Raw genomic sequence first — 17,831 nt, forward strand, 5'->3', positions numbered from 1 at the left:
TATAGAAATTGTCCAGAATAAAGCAACTAAAGGATATTAGGTTATTTTTGTGAATCTATGCAGGTTTTAAAATGGTGATTTACTGGTTTCTCCTACAGTCAACTAGATGACAGTTTAAATTTTACTAACTGTTTTGGTCAAAAACAAATGCTAAATTAACTGCAGTTAGATAAATGTCCATAACTTCATTGTAATGAAGTAGATAATCAATACATTAAACAAGATAGCTTGGATTTGAATCCCAGCTCTGCCACTTAAGATCTGTGTAAATTTGAGCAAAAACTCTTGGTAACTCAATTTTCTTAGCTTTAAAATGGAGACAATAAATTTAACTTTATCTTTGTGCTATTTCGAGGATGGAACAATTCAAAACATGTTGAACTCTTGGAATAAACTGACACACAGTAAGAGCTCAAAGATGTAAGTACTAATTAAATATTAAATAAACTTAAAAATATTTTTCATTGCTGCCCATGCCTTGCTACAGCTAGTTTCCCAGTGATGTTCATTTCTAGGCTCTGCTTACCCCATTTTCCTTGCAGTCCGGGGAAGTAGTGGCTTAATCCATGACTAATTTCTGGGTTGGATCACTGTCCTCTATTTACCCTTTCAGGTCTTTCTTCACCTTGTAACTAGCTCCCCATCTTTGAAATTATCTGGTGTGGATTCTCTTTTGTTGATTAACCCCTGATACATCTGCCCAAACTCAATATAAATTTATTTTCTACTACTCACTTCTGTCCCTTAGAACTATGTATTATATGTTTACATCTTAATGGCTACCAAGGTGTATACATGAGTATAATATTTTACATCATCTTTATATTGCTCCCTACCCAATATATCTCTGTGCATTTCAATAGATTTTAAAATTATAAGGTAGACACTAATATTTATCAAAGTAATTATATATTAAAATTTTTGTAGTATGTGCCTAATGAAAAATATTTGAAGAAAGCATATCAAATATTAACAATGATATATCTGGAAGATGGAATTTGGATTACATTTTATTCCCTTTATTATTCTTTTTAACAGAAATTATTTGGTGTTTCCAAAAATGTTTACAAGAAATACATATTGCTTATGAGCTGGCAATTCCACTCCTGGCATATATCTGGAAAAAACTAAAACACTAATTGGAAAAAACTATAAAACACCAATGTTCATAGCAGCTTGATTTACAATAGCTGAGACGCAGAAGCAGCCCAAGTTCCCATCAAAAGACAATTGGATTAGAACATGTGGTATATGTATGTACAATAGAATATTACTTAGCCATTAAAAAGACTGAAATTCTGCCATTTGAAGCAACATGGATGGACCTAGAGAATATTATGCTTAGTGAAATAAGTCAGAGAAAGACAAATACTGTATAATATCACATATGTGGAATCTAAAAAAATCAATAATACAAATGAATGTATATGCAAAACAGAAACAGACTCCTAGACATAGGAAACAAACTTGTAGTTACCAAAGGGAAGAGTGAAGGGGAAAGGGACAAATTAGGGGTATGAGGTTAACAGATACAAACTACTATGTTTAAAATAGATAAACAACAATGATACACTGTATAGCACAGGAAATAATAGCCATTATCTTGTAATAACCTATAATGGAGTATAACCTGCAAAAATGCTGAATCACTATGCTGTACACCTGAAACTAATATAATATTGTAAAGCAACTAGTTCAATAAAAAAGAAAAATATATATTGCTTTTATAATCAGAAAAAATCTATATAACCAAATGGGCTAATGCAGTTTTATAATTGTTCACGGTTATGGACATTTACTTAGAAACAGTAAGCATATTAAGATATTATATATTGCCTATTTTAGGAAAATCCACCCTTAAAGTCTAATCCAAACTCAAATAGTCCTTTGAACACAAAATAGTGCTTCCTTCTAGAGAAATATTACAGTTGGAAATGATTTTATTTAAAATGTTATGATTTGGAAACTTGAGGCTGGTTAGTTCATTTCTTAGTCTATGCATAGTTATATGTTACCTCAGCTTGTCTATGCTCCTTGCTATATCAGGTCCCCCAATGATTATTAGCTACTTTATGGGAGGCATCGGGTTCTATCTTCTAATCTCCCACTGTTCTTTCATAAACAGGTAATAATGATGATAATAACAATAACAGTAATAATAAAACATCTATTTACCATCTAAATTAGACATCATAGGACATCATCTCTTGTCATTACAATCAAATGGAATATTATCATCATTTTACAGATGAGGAACATGTGCAAGAGAAATTAATTTGCATAAGCTTACAGTTCATTAGGTGGTAGAACCTAGATTCAAAAGGAATCTTTTATTTTATAAAAGAATACAATAATTATATCTTAATCCTTTAAATATAATATTTCATCTTTTGGGAGACATTGAAATCCTTGAGGAATGAAGAATGCACATTCTGGCAGGAATGTTTCTTCTGCAGATGTATGTTCTTCCTGTACCACAGAGCACACAGAGAGGCTCAAGTACAACACTAGATATGAAAGAGCTTGTTTTAACCATGAACATGTTTCACGGGGCACAAAAGCTACTGATTACTTCATCAATTACTGAAGTCAAATCTGCTTCCTTCTTTCACATCCCCCACAGGCATTTTTTTTTTTCTCACTGACAAACTGTTTATTGAATTTTGCCATCAGTATGGGGTGTCTCTTGTTGTATCTTAGAATCCTAGGATTCAGGGAGGTGGTAAAGTGGCAATGGTGAATTTGGGAATCTGGTATCCCAAAAGTACCTTCCGCTCTACCCCTGATTCTACAATGGCTGCCAGGCGGATCACCCCTCCGCTGGAGCCGTGCTGCTCCATGGCCAAAGCGAGAGCTGCCCCCCTTTTTGGGGGTCCCAGCCCGTAATGATGATTCCTGCCGTCAGGTCTTCTGGGTATCGGTAACTCATCTCCTTAAAGAGGCTGGCTGACGTGTGTACCAGCGGAGGCTCATTCAGCTCAATGCTGTGGAAACCAAGCGCTACTGCCTGGCTATCAGCTGCTGAGCCTGAGCGGCAGCAAAAAATACAGTCATGAATAGGGGTCAGCTTGTCAGTCACTCGATTGGCGATGTATGACTCAGTGGTTGTTCTGGAGTCGACTCCTAGAACCACGCCCCAATCAAATTGCACGGCCATGAGAGTGGTCCCTGTTGAGACTTTCTGGTTTTCCCAGTTGCGGGTAATGGCCTCAGGCCCCTAGGCTGGTGCTGGCCGCGCTCCCCGAGCAGCTACTAAGGTGTCCGCCATCGTCTCGTCCCGTACGGCCACAAAGCAACTGTCGTAAAGCACCACAACTCTAGCACTTACAAAAAGTCTCCAAGGAAGAATTATAATACTGTATGTTAATATTCCAAATATTTAAAAATAATTTCTCTTCTTAAAATCATGTCTGACATTTATCTATGAGAAGGTGCCACCTGCTGTAATGTGTGTGTGTGTGTGTGTGTGTGTGTGTTCCACCTTAGAGAACTAGTTTCTTATCTCTCTGTTTCCTCACCATCACCACTATGGGGGGGGGGGAGTGAAGGGGGGAGAAAGAAAAAGAGAGAAGATTTGTCTTCAAACCTGTTCTGAAAGTAGCTTGGAAATAACTTCAGAGGCCCCAATACCACTGAAATATAAGCAGTACCAATTTGCCTATTTAGAATTGCTCTTTAAAATTTGAATCTACTTGAATCAGTACCCTAGATAGCCTTAGATAGAAACATTTTCTTCCCTGTAGGACAAGGAATTTACTTTTCTTTCCCTTTTACAGTATAAATCAGTAGACTTGTATAAATATCAACAAATTACTTTCCAAAAAGCTTAAATTATTTTACTTTTCAACAAGGAGTATGAGAGTTTACCTGTCTCATTAAAACTTTAAATATTAATATTGTTTATTGCTAAGTTGATAGTTTAAAAATTTGTTCATTTCTGTGTTAATCTGCATTTCTTTTACTGTCAGAATGACTACATTTTCATGAATTTATCAATCATATGTATTTCCTCTTTTGTGAATTATCTCCAGATATGCCATTTCCATTATTTGTGGGCTTTGACATCTTCTTTAGAGTACCCTCATAGACTATAGGTATTATCTGATTGCTTTATTTATTACCATAGTTAATAATTTTATTTTCGACTTGCAGTTTTAATTTTTTATATTCACACAAAATTTTTAATGTTTTAGGTCAAATCTATTAATCTTGCTTTTTATGCTATATTTTATCACTTTGATACACAGAATGTTATTCCCATCCAGAGATAAGGCAAATATTCACCTACATTTTTGTCTAGCTTTTTAATCTGTTCATTTTTTTCACAGTACTTTTGTACAATTGGAACTGAGTTTTGTGAATGCGAGAAAAATGAGTCTTTCTTGCTAATTTCTCAGTAATTTTATTGAATAAAACAAAATTTCACCAATTATGATATTTCCTAACTTGATTAAATATCAAATGAGAAAGCCCAAAAGAAAACCATGTGCACCCAGAATTCAAGTCAGAGATCATCAAGAGGAAGCCATCAGGCTGCCTCCTACAGCTTTTATTAGAAAGGCAATTCCACGCTGAATTTACTGTACTCCAGGGTCTGACTTTCTGCCTGACGTAGTCCAAGTGCTGATTTGTCAACACATCAAAAATAGATTTTTCTCCTAGGAGTGATACATCTAAACCAAACTTACACAAGACTGATACACAAAGCCAGATGTCAATGAATTCATTTACAGCGAGAAGTGTAACTGCCACAATGACCACACACTCATGTCTCCAGGATCAGTGCTTTTATTTCAATAAGGCAGACAGGCAGACAGCTCAGAATAACAATCGAAAATGGCTGGGTTGGTAATTCCTGGTGGCCCAGTGGTAGCACTTTCACTGCCGGGGCCTGGGTTCAATACCTGGTCGGGGAAATAAGATCTCACAAGCCGGTGGCACAGCCAAAAAAAAAAAAAAAAACTGCTTTATTTATTTATTTATTTTTGTCATTAGTCAACTGATGCTTTACAATATACACAATTGTATGGCTGCTTTATGGTGATTTTATATGCACAGTTATGTGCTAATTTCACAATTCACCTCTTTGAGAGTAAGCTAATTTCCAAGTTCTTAGAAATATGATATACTCTAACACCAAAATGCTGATAATAATGTTGTTTCTGCTTATCTTTTTCTATTTGTGTTAAATCTTCCTGTTTATTCTTATACTATAGTTCAACTGTCTTTTAACTACAGTATTGGTTAAATATGTTTTAATATATGGTAGGGAAATTTTATTTTTACTCCTCTGTTTCAAACTATTTGTAGCTATTTTTGCCTCTTTCTTATTTAAGAACAATTTTAGAAGCACCTTAGCTTTTGAATAAGAAAAAATGACATTTTGAGATTATTATTGAAATCAAGTTAAGTAAATAAATATTAGAAGAACCAAGATCTTTATACTCTCAGGGCTTCCATTCACAAGCATGATTTGTCTCTTCATTGATTCAATGCTTGTATATTAATAAAATCTTATCTCACTCAGGCTCTACCTAATGTCCTACTATTTTATATTTTATGGGGGGATTATCGACAGGGTACTTTTTCATTGTAACTTATTACTGCTGCTATCCAGAAAAGTTATTCTCAAAAATATTCATTAGAGATAGTCTTACAACCAGGCCATTCGTTGAAGTGTCTCATTATACTTTACTCATTTATGCCCACTAGATCCAGTTTCATCTGTATATTTTTATTCATGAGCAAAGATTTATGACCAGGTACCAGGCACAATGTGAAATTCTGAAGGCACAATGTGAAATTCTGAAGAAACAGAATAAGGAACTTGTTCTAGTGAATGGGAAAGAATAAAAAGAAAACTGAATAAAGAGAGATGACATTAAAAAGAGGAAGAATAAATATCTAGCCTAGAGATTCAGTATATTACTATGTGATGCTTTATATATAGATTTGCTTCAAATCATTGTGCTCATCTTCAATTATAGATTTGTGCTTGACCGTGTTTTTCCTTGCTAACAACTGCAATTGCTCTATCTCATTTGATTTATAGTGTTGCACTTTTAAATTTTCAATAGATATAATTTTATATATAATTTTATAATACATGTTATAATATTACATAATATATAATAACATAATTTATAAAGAATTATCATTATCAAAAAGACTTGACTCTAGGCATCACTGTTCAGATATCTTTGAATTTCAAACTATCTGTGAATATGGATAGATCCTACAAGAATCACAGATATCTAAGTGGAATATAGTAAAATAATAACCACCCTTTTTACCTTCGCAAGTTTTAAGCAATGATTGATCACCTTGGAGTGAGGATTTTGAAAATGTACTGTGTAAGGAAGTAGTACAAGCCCTGGGAAACCATGAGCTGTGAACTCAATGGACTTTATAGGTAGTAAAAGTAATAGTTTTCCACATCTAGGGCCTGAAGAATACTGCATTTACCTAAACAGAATTGGGACAATTTTCATGTAGGAAATCTCTACTTTAAAGAGACTGTCTTAATCCATTTAATGCTATAACAAAATACCACAGACTGGGAGGCTTATAAACCACAAACATTTATTTCTCTCAGTTCTAGAGGCTGGAAGTCCAAAATTAGGGTGCCAGCATGGTCAGGTGAGGGCTCTCTTCCAAGTTGCAGACTTCTCATTATATCCTAATAAGTCGGAAGAGGCTAGGGATCACTCTGGAGCCTCTTTGATAAGGGCACTAATCTCATTTATGAGGGCTCTGTGCTCATGACCTAATCACTTCCCAAAGTCCATCACACTGACCATCAGATTAACATAGGAATCTGAGGGGGGACATAAATATTCAGACTATAGCAGATATATTGATCTTTTCCAAATAAGAAAAACTATCAATTTAATCAATATTAGCTTTTTTTTAAATCCCTGAGCCCAGGAAATTTTCAGATTTCATTGTGCTTTTTGTCTGCAGTTTCTCCTTTTGTATAGTCATAAGGAAATATATTCATAAATTAGAAATTCATCCAGATAATTTATATTCAGCTTTCTATTTTCACATTTCTTTCTAGTCTGATGTGACTAGTATGGCAATTCATATTTGATGGGGTAATAGAGTAGTAGTATCTACCCTTTTGTGCCCTTATTTTAGCTACAAATAGCAACTGTATGAAAATACAGGAAAAAAAATTCAGCTGGATGTGGAGAAGTATTGCTAAAATATCACAGAACTAGTGGAAAAGTTATATCTGCTGGCTTGGTGGGGATGTACTTTCTTTGCTATGTTTTTGGTGCTGCTGTGCTTCTAATTGAAAAGAAAATTGAATAATGTTACCAGGCCAGCTTTTGGATATATGGTCAATATATATTTTTAAATTTTCAGGCACAGAGAGGAATTCTATACATTTATTTGCAATTTTGCTTTTGAAGTTTCTAGGAATGTGAGTGTTTATACATAAGTTATATAACTAAATATAAATCCTGGGTGTATTATACACTATGTATTTTTTGTGGATCATGAATTATTTTCAAACAACATTTTTAGTTCTAAACTGAAATCACAACACACAATCAAATGATCTTTCAACCAAGTGTTTCATCATGAGCAATGTTACCCATACAAGCCTTTTATGCTATCAGCTATCTGTCACAGACTTAAGCAGCCCCCAAACCGGGAACTCCTTTTCTTTTTTTTTTTTAAGAATTGCCTATTTGCATTACTCCAGAAAAATCCACATGTTAAATCATCTACAAACAGACTAAGTAAAATAGTAGCAAGATGCAGTGTGATCTAGAGGAATAAATCTTAATCTGGAAATCAAAAGATGTAGGTTCTAATCACATTTTCACAGCTACTTGTGTGATACTAGGAAAATCAGTCCTTTTGGTATTCAAACATCCTCTACAAAATGGAATGGTTAGATAAAGTAATCAATGCAAAAATACTCTGACATTCTCATACATCTATGTTCAATGGCTGTTGGATGTTGTACAGCAAAAATCATAGAGGTGAAGTGGTCATGGTGAAATTTACCATGATGAATAATCATATGTTTGGGCTTATATTAGGATTTGAGTTTGAATAAATAAAACTTTGAGACTTTTGAACAAAATTATTTTAGCTCTTCTTTCATTTTCTTTTCTAACTATGATTATGTGATCATATGAATTATGATTGGTTTACAAATAATAGTCAACATATTTTACTATGCCACTACATATGGAAACATAGCCTTTAAATAGATTTCTTCTAAGCAAGGTGAATGTGATCAAAGACTGAAGCTTGAACTCATATTGCCTCCTTGCATGTAGAAATTGCCTTCTGAGAAAGTAATTTGGCCCCTTTAGAGGCAAACTTTGGAATGTATAGTAAGATACAAGAAGATGTTTTATTATTACAAAGCCCTCGTTTCGCTGACTGGAACTCTGCCATAATACCTCCTGATTCAGAAAAGAATAAACAGTTTATAAACTGGGCTCTGCTGAAGTAATCATCTTCATTAGCACGATTTTCATCTGACCCTGTATTGACCCTGGAGTTCCAATTAACTTAAGTTTAAGCATAATTGTGAACATATGGTAAATGAAGAATACATGAACCTGAGTGAATTTACAAAGTCAGCTATACAAAAACAGACTCTTAGAGGTCAAACTAAACTAATATGTAAATACATAATAACTTTCACCTCCAGAAACAGAGGTTATTCTCTCTCTGAAAATAATTGCTATCATTCTAGCTTCATAAGTATGCGTTGTTATTGCTTTGTAAGTCAACCTGATTTCAAATCTTGCTTTTCCTTCTATTTTATAATCCTTATTATAGTATTTTATGTCAATCTCTTCTCATTTAAAAATGTTCCTATTTTCTTAATGCAGACACAATTAACCTTGTCTAGAACAATCCTGTTTTTATATAAAATTTCAAGCTGGTGAAGGCATATATAAAAGGAAAACTTCTGAAAGCAGTAAATTGCTCAGTTTACATTCTCCAACATCAGCATGTCTAAATGTCCCTCTTTACCCAGTAAGTATCCTTCTGTGCTTGCTCTTTCCATAATGGTTTTGGCTTCTTTAAAATCCAAGCTGCTGACCACTCTTTCATAGGGTAGAATTCAAGTAAAAAATATAAAGAAATAAAGGCTTTGTAACGATTGCAATTCAAATATTTGCAATATTTGAAGAGCTAAGGGCTGATCACTAATTTGGAAGTTAAATGAGGATACCCATACAAATGATTTTCATTTCTATCTTACGTTTTAATGTAAAAAGTATTTGCAGAAGTATTAAGTATATTTTAATTCCCTCCTTTACTATTTAAGAGCGATGCTTGGCCATGAATGATGTATATTTGATGACTAGCTCCTTTATTGTGAATAATTCAATGAAATTATTTTGTACTTCAAAGAAATAGTCAACTTCCTAATATTCTTTGTATTATCTGATGTATGTTTAGGGAAATCATCACAGTAGCTTACCACCAATTATAATATTACTGATACAAAAAATAAAGAGCACATAAGAATGATTACAGGGGGCTTCCCTGGTGGCGCAGTGGTTGAGAGTCCGCCTGCCGATGCAGCGGACATGGGTTCGTGCCCCGGTCCGGGAAGATCCCACATGTCGCGGAGTGGCTGGGCCCGTGGGCCATGGCCGCTGAGCCTGCGCGTCCGGAGCCTGTGCTCCACAACGGGAGAGGCCACAACAGTGAGAGGCCCGCGTACCGCAAAAAAAAAAAAAAAAAAAAAAAAGAATTACAGGGCTTCCCTGGTGGCGCAGTGGTTAAGAATCTGCCTGCCAATGCAGGAGACACGGGTTCGAGCCCTGGTCCAGGAAGATCCCACATGCCGCGGAGCAACTAAGCCCGTGCTCCACGACTACTGAGCCTGCGCCCCTAGAGCCTGTGCTCCGCAACAAGAGAAGCCACTGCAATGAAAAGCCTGCGCACCGCAAGGAAGAGTAGCCCCCGCTCACTGCGACTAGAGAAAGCCCACGAGCAGCAATGAAGACCCAACACAGCCAAAAATAAATTAATTAATTAAATTAAAAAAAAATGATTACAGGAAAGCAACTGTGAGACATTTGAGGTTACTTCTGTTGGAATTAATTGAAAGCCAAAGAAAGTACTTGATTTCGATCAAGCAAACAGAATCTTCTTAACTCAAAGCCCCAACCTCATTTAATTTTTTTTGAATTTTATTTATTTTTTTATACAGCATGTTCTTATTAGTTATCCATTTTATACATATTAGTGTATACATGTCAATCCCAATCTCCCAATTCATCCCACCACCACCCCCCTCCACCACTTTCCCCACTTGGTGTCCATATGTTTGTTCTCTACACCTCTGTCTCTATTTCTGCCCTGCAAACAAGTTCATCTGTACCATTTTTCTAGGTTCCACATATAATTTTGATTCTCTCCCAGATCTGAAGCCCAAACACTATCCAAATCTTCAATTTTCTTGCAAAGCACCTGACAACAAAACAAGACAAGGTATAGAACATGATAAAACTGGAAAGCACATGCATTTTTGAGATAGAGAAAGAGAATGCAGGAATGATCACACACCTAGCATTGTGCTTGGGACAGAGTGGATGGCAGATTGCTGACTAAACTTATGACTAACATTGATACAATGACAATGCAAGAATGACTTATCCACCTGTCTAACAAGAATGACCTTGCATGTAATGCAAACACATTCAACAATAAGGTTACAATAATGTTCAGCACCATGGCAAAAACATAAATTAGAACAACTTATGAGCATCTTTGAACTGTAATATTACAGATTTCACTTTAAATTCTCCTTTCCTTAACTGAAGAACAAAGTGGTTTATTCAAGAATGGGTTCATTTCATCTAATACTAGCTTAACTATAGATACTCAAAATCCCTATAAATAACTGTGCTGGTCTCTTGCGGTCCTCACAATAAACGCTTCTATAAAAAAAGAGTCCTGTGGAATGGATGCATACATCATAGAAATACAAAGGTAGAAAATCCACTTTTGTCACCTAAAAACTATTGTACAGGGAGAGTCTTGATTTTTTTTTTTTTTTTTTTTTTTTTTTTTTTTTTTTGCGGTACGCGGGCCTCTCACTGTTGTGGCCTCTCCCGTTGCGGAGCACAGGCTCCGGACGCGCAGGTTCAGTGGCCATGGCTCACGGACCCAGACGCTCTGCAGCATGTGGGATCTTCCCGGACTGGGGCACGAACCCGTGTCCCGTGCATCAGCAGGTGGACTCTCAACCACTGCGCCACCAGGGAAGCCCCTGAGTCTTGATTTTTAATAGCATAAAGTGAAATAATTTTATGCGCCTTCATTCACAAAATATTTGTATTTTATTCATACTGAGAAAAAGGATTATATTGAGTATTTAGAATTCTTTTGTAAGACTAAAAAAAGAGAATGTTTCTATAAACACGGCATTTTGAATTCTATCCTGAAGAGAGAGATGCAAGCAGTGATGTTTCATATTAAACTATAATTTTTATTTTTCTCAAATTTTCTATTATGTATTCTCCCTGTAACTCATTTAAACATCTTAAAATGATCTAAGTGAGGATATTTTATACAATGTAATAAATGTTTTCTACTGCAGATAAAACTCATCTCTTTTTTCTTTCTGAATGTAGAATATCTGGTCTCTAATCTTTAGGCTATATGCGTAAATTCTTTGGTGAATGCTATCAAGCAACACATTAGTCCTGTGTTTACAGTGACTGTATATAAACATTTGGGCAATGAATGAGATATTTAGTTAAATCAATTTTTTTCTTGTGTTTGAATATTGCATGTTCTAGCTATATTGTTCTTGGAAATAGTGATACTTTTCTTCTTGGCTTTGTTTTCCCACTGGATATGTTTCACAGTGGTCTTCCTTATGATATAACACTTTTGATAAAAATTAGGAGAGTGGTCAGACAGTGGCCCAGTAATTTTTTATGATTCCATAATACCTTTCAATTCTGTGATTTCTAAAATTTAAAGAATCGTAGAAAACTGTGAGTGTGTAAGGAGTCTCAGGAGCATCTAAGACTTTACATTCTTTTTTGTTGTAGAAGTCTTTCATTTTTTAAGATCAAACTCTAAATATGGTTTTTATGCAATAACTTTATGAAGTATCTAAAAAATATCTCAGGTTGCTCCACTAAGACAATACTACCCCTTCCCTGTTCATCACTCAATTTTGACTAGTCATCTTCCACCTTACTAACTTTATTGATTGTACTGTATACTAACAAAATTATTAATATTTGTAACAGACACTCCTATAAATAAAAATAGGCCATGAAGTCTGAAAAGAAGCAATGTCAGGAAAATATAAATAAAAATCTATCTAGTATAACCACATTAAAATTAATTAAAGTAATTTTTAGGAAAAAACTTTGTCAAACTCATGAAGACTATAAATATATTGCAAAAAATATATCACAAAAGAATTTTGAAAACAGCAAACAACTCCAAAAATTTTTAAAGTACTGTAGAGCAGATTAAAAGAAAATTCAAAAAAGCAAATAATGTTGATAAAAGCAGATATTAAAACACAGATGCAAAAAGACAAAAGAAATTAATTTTTATGCTTGTTTTTTGAAGAATAAATTACAAATGTCTAGCAATAATAGTCACAGGGAATGAAAAAGGGGAAAGCACAGATAAATAAATTAAGAATGAAAAAGAAAACAAAACTGATAAAATGGAAATATATGTAAAACAATAACTAGAATAAACTGTATGCCAATAAATTAGAAAAGCTAAATGTAATTGATAGTTTTCCAGGAAATTTTAAATTACCAAATTTGACTCACAAAGGTACAGCACACTTAAATGAAATATAACCATTAAAGAAGCTGAACTTGTAGTCAAAAATTTCATAAAGGACACCAGAAAGACTTTTTATTGGCATGTTAATCATATCTTCAAGGACAGTTAATTCATAACTTACACAAAATATTTCAAAGATAAAGTGGGAAAGATGTCCAACTGGTTTTTAAAGAATAGTACAACTTTTATACAATAATTGGAAAAGTATGCAAAAAATTTGTAATTTTTTTAACTTATAAATTTAAATCTAAAAACTCCAGATAAAATATTTTCAGACAAAATCAAGTAGAGTGCCAAAAATAATATATCAGGATAAAGTAGTACTTATCCTTTTAATATAAAAGTAATTCACGGGACTTCCCTGGTGGCACAGTGGTTGAGATTCTGCCTGCCAATGCGACGGAAACGGGTTTGAGCCCTGGTCCGCGAAGATCCCACATGCTGTGGAGTGGCTAGTCTTGTGCGCTACAACTGCTGAGCCTGCGCTCTGGAGCCCATGGGCCACAGCTGCTGAGCCTGTGTGCCACCACTGCTGAAGCCTGTGCACCTAGAGCCCGTGTTCCGCAACGGGACAGGCCACTGCAGTGAGAGGCCCGTGCACCGCAGCAAGGAGTGGTCCCCACTCGCCACAGCTGGAGAGGGCCCATGCACAGCAATGAAAACCCAAAGCAGCCAAAAATATATAAATAAATAAATTTATTTTTTTTAAAAAGTAATTCACCATCATAAATCTATCAGTATAATGCACTTCATAAACAGAAAAATTATTCTACAAAATCCAACAAGTCTTCTTGATTTAAAAAAACTTAGCAAGCCAGGCATATATGAGATTTCTTTTCTACTAAAAATTTGCAGCAAATATACATTTTGTACACTTTGTATATTTATGCTTTATCTTTTTTATTAACTGAGCTGAACATTTGTCTAATTTATGTATATTTTAAAAATATTGACTAACTTGATTACTCTTTTCTTCATTAATTTCTGATTTTATCTTTATTTATTATATTTTCTTTATAATTTTCCCAAGTTTTTTAATTTGAAGATTTAATTTGTTCTATACATATGTGAATATGTACATATATATGATTAAGTGTTTAAGGCTGTACATTTTCCTATGATCATTGGCTTTATATTTAAATATTAGATTCTGATATGTAATATTTTAATTATTATACTATCATAGGGATTAATAATTCTAAGAAAATTGATGAACTGATTCTCAGTTTTATCCAAAAATCTGTTCTGTTAAATAGCTATCGTAAAAAAAAATTTAAACAACATTATTAAAAAGAGTTAGCATTGATTGGTTCAATATTAGAGGCATAAATAAATAGAAGAGAAGTTGGGTCAGAAAGACATGCATAGGCATATAAATGAGTTTACTATTAGGTAAATTTGGCTTTTAAGTTTAGCTGGAGAAAGATGGACTATTTAATAATAAAGAGCGTTTGGACATTTGATCATGTATTTGGAAAAAAACAAAAGCTAAACTTCTATTCAAAACTTTACATAACAGCAAGCTTCTGATGAATTGAAGTACACATAATAGAACATAAATATGCTAGAAGGAAACAAATGGTTTTATTTTGTAATGTTGGAATGTGGAAAGTTTTCCTAAAAAGACACTATATGTATGTATACATATGAGATTTTATAACGTAAAATTATTCATCTTAAGAAAGAACTTATGGGGCTTCCCTGGTGGTGCAGTGGTTGAGAGTCCGCCTGCCAATGCAGGGGACACGGGTTCGTGCCCCGGTCTGGGAGGATCCCACATGCCGCGGAGCGGCTGGGCCCGTGAGCCATGGCCGCTGAGCCTGCGTGTCCGGAGCCTGTGCTCTGTAACGGGAGAGGCCACAACAGTGAGAGGCCCACATACTGTAAAAAAAAAAAAAAAAAAAAAAAAAAAAAAAGAAAGAACTTATGACAGAATTAAAAAGCCTAGTGGCAAACTGGCATAAAAATTTGCAATGTGCAATTACAAAAATTATTCATATTAACAATATATAAATATATCTTACCAACAAATAAAAAAAGAACCTTCCAGAAAACCTGAGCAAAATGCATTAGCAAAATTCACTTCTGAAAAGTTACTATTTCATCAATACTTGAACATGTGCACAAATATATAGAAGTATACATAAATATACCCACTTATATACACATATTTATGTGCTATATTAAAAATTATACATATCTATTTTAAGAAAATAGAAAAAATAAATTATGGCACATATGTATTATGAAGCTATTAAAAAGAATTTGATTTATTCACATCAAAATATTTCAAAGACATATGTTTTTGTGTGTGTGTGATCATACACTAAGAGAGGAAACAATAAAAGAGAGAACAAAAGAGTGGCTTCCTCTATGGTATACAATGGGATGAGCAAGGAAGAATTTTCTTATTGTGTGTAATGTTTAGTGTTTGATATTTTTATAATATAGATACATAATTTTAATTTTTAAAAATAAAGTATTAATGTGAAAATACTAGAAACAGAATAGTTCGCATTCTATTGTTATTTCTTATCTTTCATATATAGTGGATGCCATAAATTTTTAATGTCTTTACAGATGTACATCTACAATTACACATTTGGAATTCGTAAGGTCGGGGTATTAAAATGGAAGGGACATACTTAAAACTTATTTTGATGTATAAGAAAAGTATCATCCATTTTTGTATCCTCTGCAGAGTGTGGAAAGAAGTTCGTATTCCATGAGTTTTTGTTTGTTTTCCTTTGTTTTATTTTTGGTTCACTTTGCATGAAACATTACAGTATAGGAGAATATGATCACTGATACCATGAGAGTGTGAAATGGATGTACTGAGTAAATCTGAAGAAAAGCTTTATGTGAAGCTTTGACAATCAGAAAATGGTAGAAAGATGTTAAAGTAAAAAAAATTAAAAATACATTTAAACATCTTAAGGAGTATTTATTGCATTAACAGAGTCTCTGCTTATAACTAACACCAAATAATTATTAAAATAATTTTTCTAAAATATATAACATTAAATGTGTGGCTATATAATTGACCACATAAATAATCAAAGTTCAGTAAAAATACAAAATTGAAAAATTTTAAAGTTGATTATTAAACCAGTTTTTTTGTTTTCATCTTTATTGGAGTATAATTGCTTTACAATGATGTGTTAATTTCTGCTTTACAACAAAATGAATCAGTTATATATATACATATGTTCCCATATCTCTTCCCTCTTGGGTCTCCCTCCCTCCCACCCTCCCTATCCCACCCCTCCAGGCGGTCACAAAGCACCGAGCTGATATCCCTGTGCTATGCGGCTGCTTCCCACTAGCTATCTACCTTACGTTTGGTAGTGTATATATGTCCATGGCTCTCTCTCGCTTTGTCACAGCTTACCCTTCCCCCTCCCCATATCCTAAAGTCCATTCTCTAGTAGGTCTGTGTCTTTATTCCTATCTTACCCCTAGGTTCTTCATGACAGTTTTTTTCCCTTAAATTCCATATATATGTGTTAGCATATGGTATTTGTCTCTCTCTTTCTGACTTACTTCACTCTGTATGACAGACTCTAAGTCTATCCACCTCATTACAAATAGCTCAATTTCGTTTCTTTTTATGGCTGAGTAATATTCCATTGTATATACGTGCCATATCTTCTTTACCCATTCATCCGATGATGGACACTTAGGTTGTTTCCATCTGCGGGCTATTGTAAATAGAGCCACAATGAACATTTTGGTACATGACTCTTTTTGAATTATGGTATTCTCAGGGTATATGCCCAGTAGTGGGATTGCTGGGTCATATGGTAGTTCTATTTGTAGTTTTTTAAGGGACTGTTCTCCACAGTGGCTGTATCAATTTACATTCCTACCAACAGTGCAAGAGGGTTCCCTTATCTCCACACCTTCTCCAGCATTTATTGTTTCTAGATTTTTTGATGATGGCCATTCTAACTGGTGTGAGATGATATCTCATTGTAGTTTTGATTTGCATTTCTCTAATGATTAATGATGTTGAGCATTCTTTCATGTGTTTGATGGCAGTCTGTATATCTTCTTTGGAGAAATGTCTATTTAGGTCTCCTGCCCATTTTTGGATTAGGTTGTTTGTTTTTTTGTTATTAAGCTGCATGAGCTGCTTATACATTTTGGAATTAATCCTTTGTCAGTTGCTTCATTTGCAAATATTTTCTCCCATTCTGAGGGCTGTCTTTTGGTCTTCTTTATGGTTTCCTTTGCTGCACAAAAGCTTTGAAGTTTCATTAGGTTCCATTTGTTAATTTTTGTTTTTATTTCCATTTCTCTAGGAGGTGGGTCAAAAAGGATCTTGCTGTGATTTATGTCATAGAGTGTCCTGCCTATATTTTCCGCTAAGAGTTTGATAGTTTCTGGCCTTACATTTATATCTTTAATCAATTTTGAGCTTATTATTTTGTATGGTGTTAGGGAGTGATCTAATCTCATACTTTTACATGTACCTGTCCAGTTTTCCCAGCACCACTTATTGAAGAGGCTGTCCTTTCTTCACTGTACATTCCTGCCTCCTTTATCAAAGATAAGGTGAGCATATGTGCGTGGGTTTATCTCTGGGCTTTCTATCCTGTTCCATTGATCTATCTTTCTGTTTTAGTGCCAGTACCATACTGTCTTGATTACTGTAGCTTTGTAGTATAGTCTGAAGTCAGGAAGCCTGATTTCTCCAGCTCTGTTTTTCGTTCTCAAGATTGCTTTGGCTATTCGGGGTCTTTTGTGTTTCCATACAAATGGTGAAATTTTTTGTTCTAGTTCTGTGAAAAAAGCCAGTGGTAGTTTGATAGGGATTGCATTGAATCTGTAGATTGCTTTGGGTAGTAGGTCATTTTCACAATGTTGATGCTTCCAATCCAAGAACATGGTATATCTCTCCATCCTTTTGTATCATCTTTAATTTCTTTCATCAGTGTCTTATTTTCTGCATACAGGTCTTTTGTCTCCTTAGGTAGGTTTATTCCTAGATATTTTATTCTTTTTGTTGCAAT

General features: G+C 34.2%; 1 pseudogene; it reads right to left on the reverse strand.

Annotated features, from left to right (window-relative positions):
• Positions 1 to 2,691: 2,691 nt before the first annotated feature.
• Positions 2,692 to 3,268, reverse strand: LOC132419567 (proteasome subunit beta type-6 pseudogene; annotated as a pseudogene).
• Positions 3,269 to 17,831: the final 14,563 nt, after the last annotated feature.

This window comes from Delphinus delphis, chromosome 2 (genome assembly GCF_949987515.2).
Source record: "Delphinus delphis chromosome 2, mDelDel1.2, whole genome shotgun sequence".
In the NCBI taxonomy this organism is placed as follows: Eukaryota; Metazoa; Chordata; class Mammalia; order Artiodactyla; family Delphinidae; genus Delphinus; species Delphinus delphis.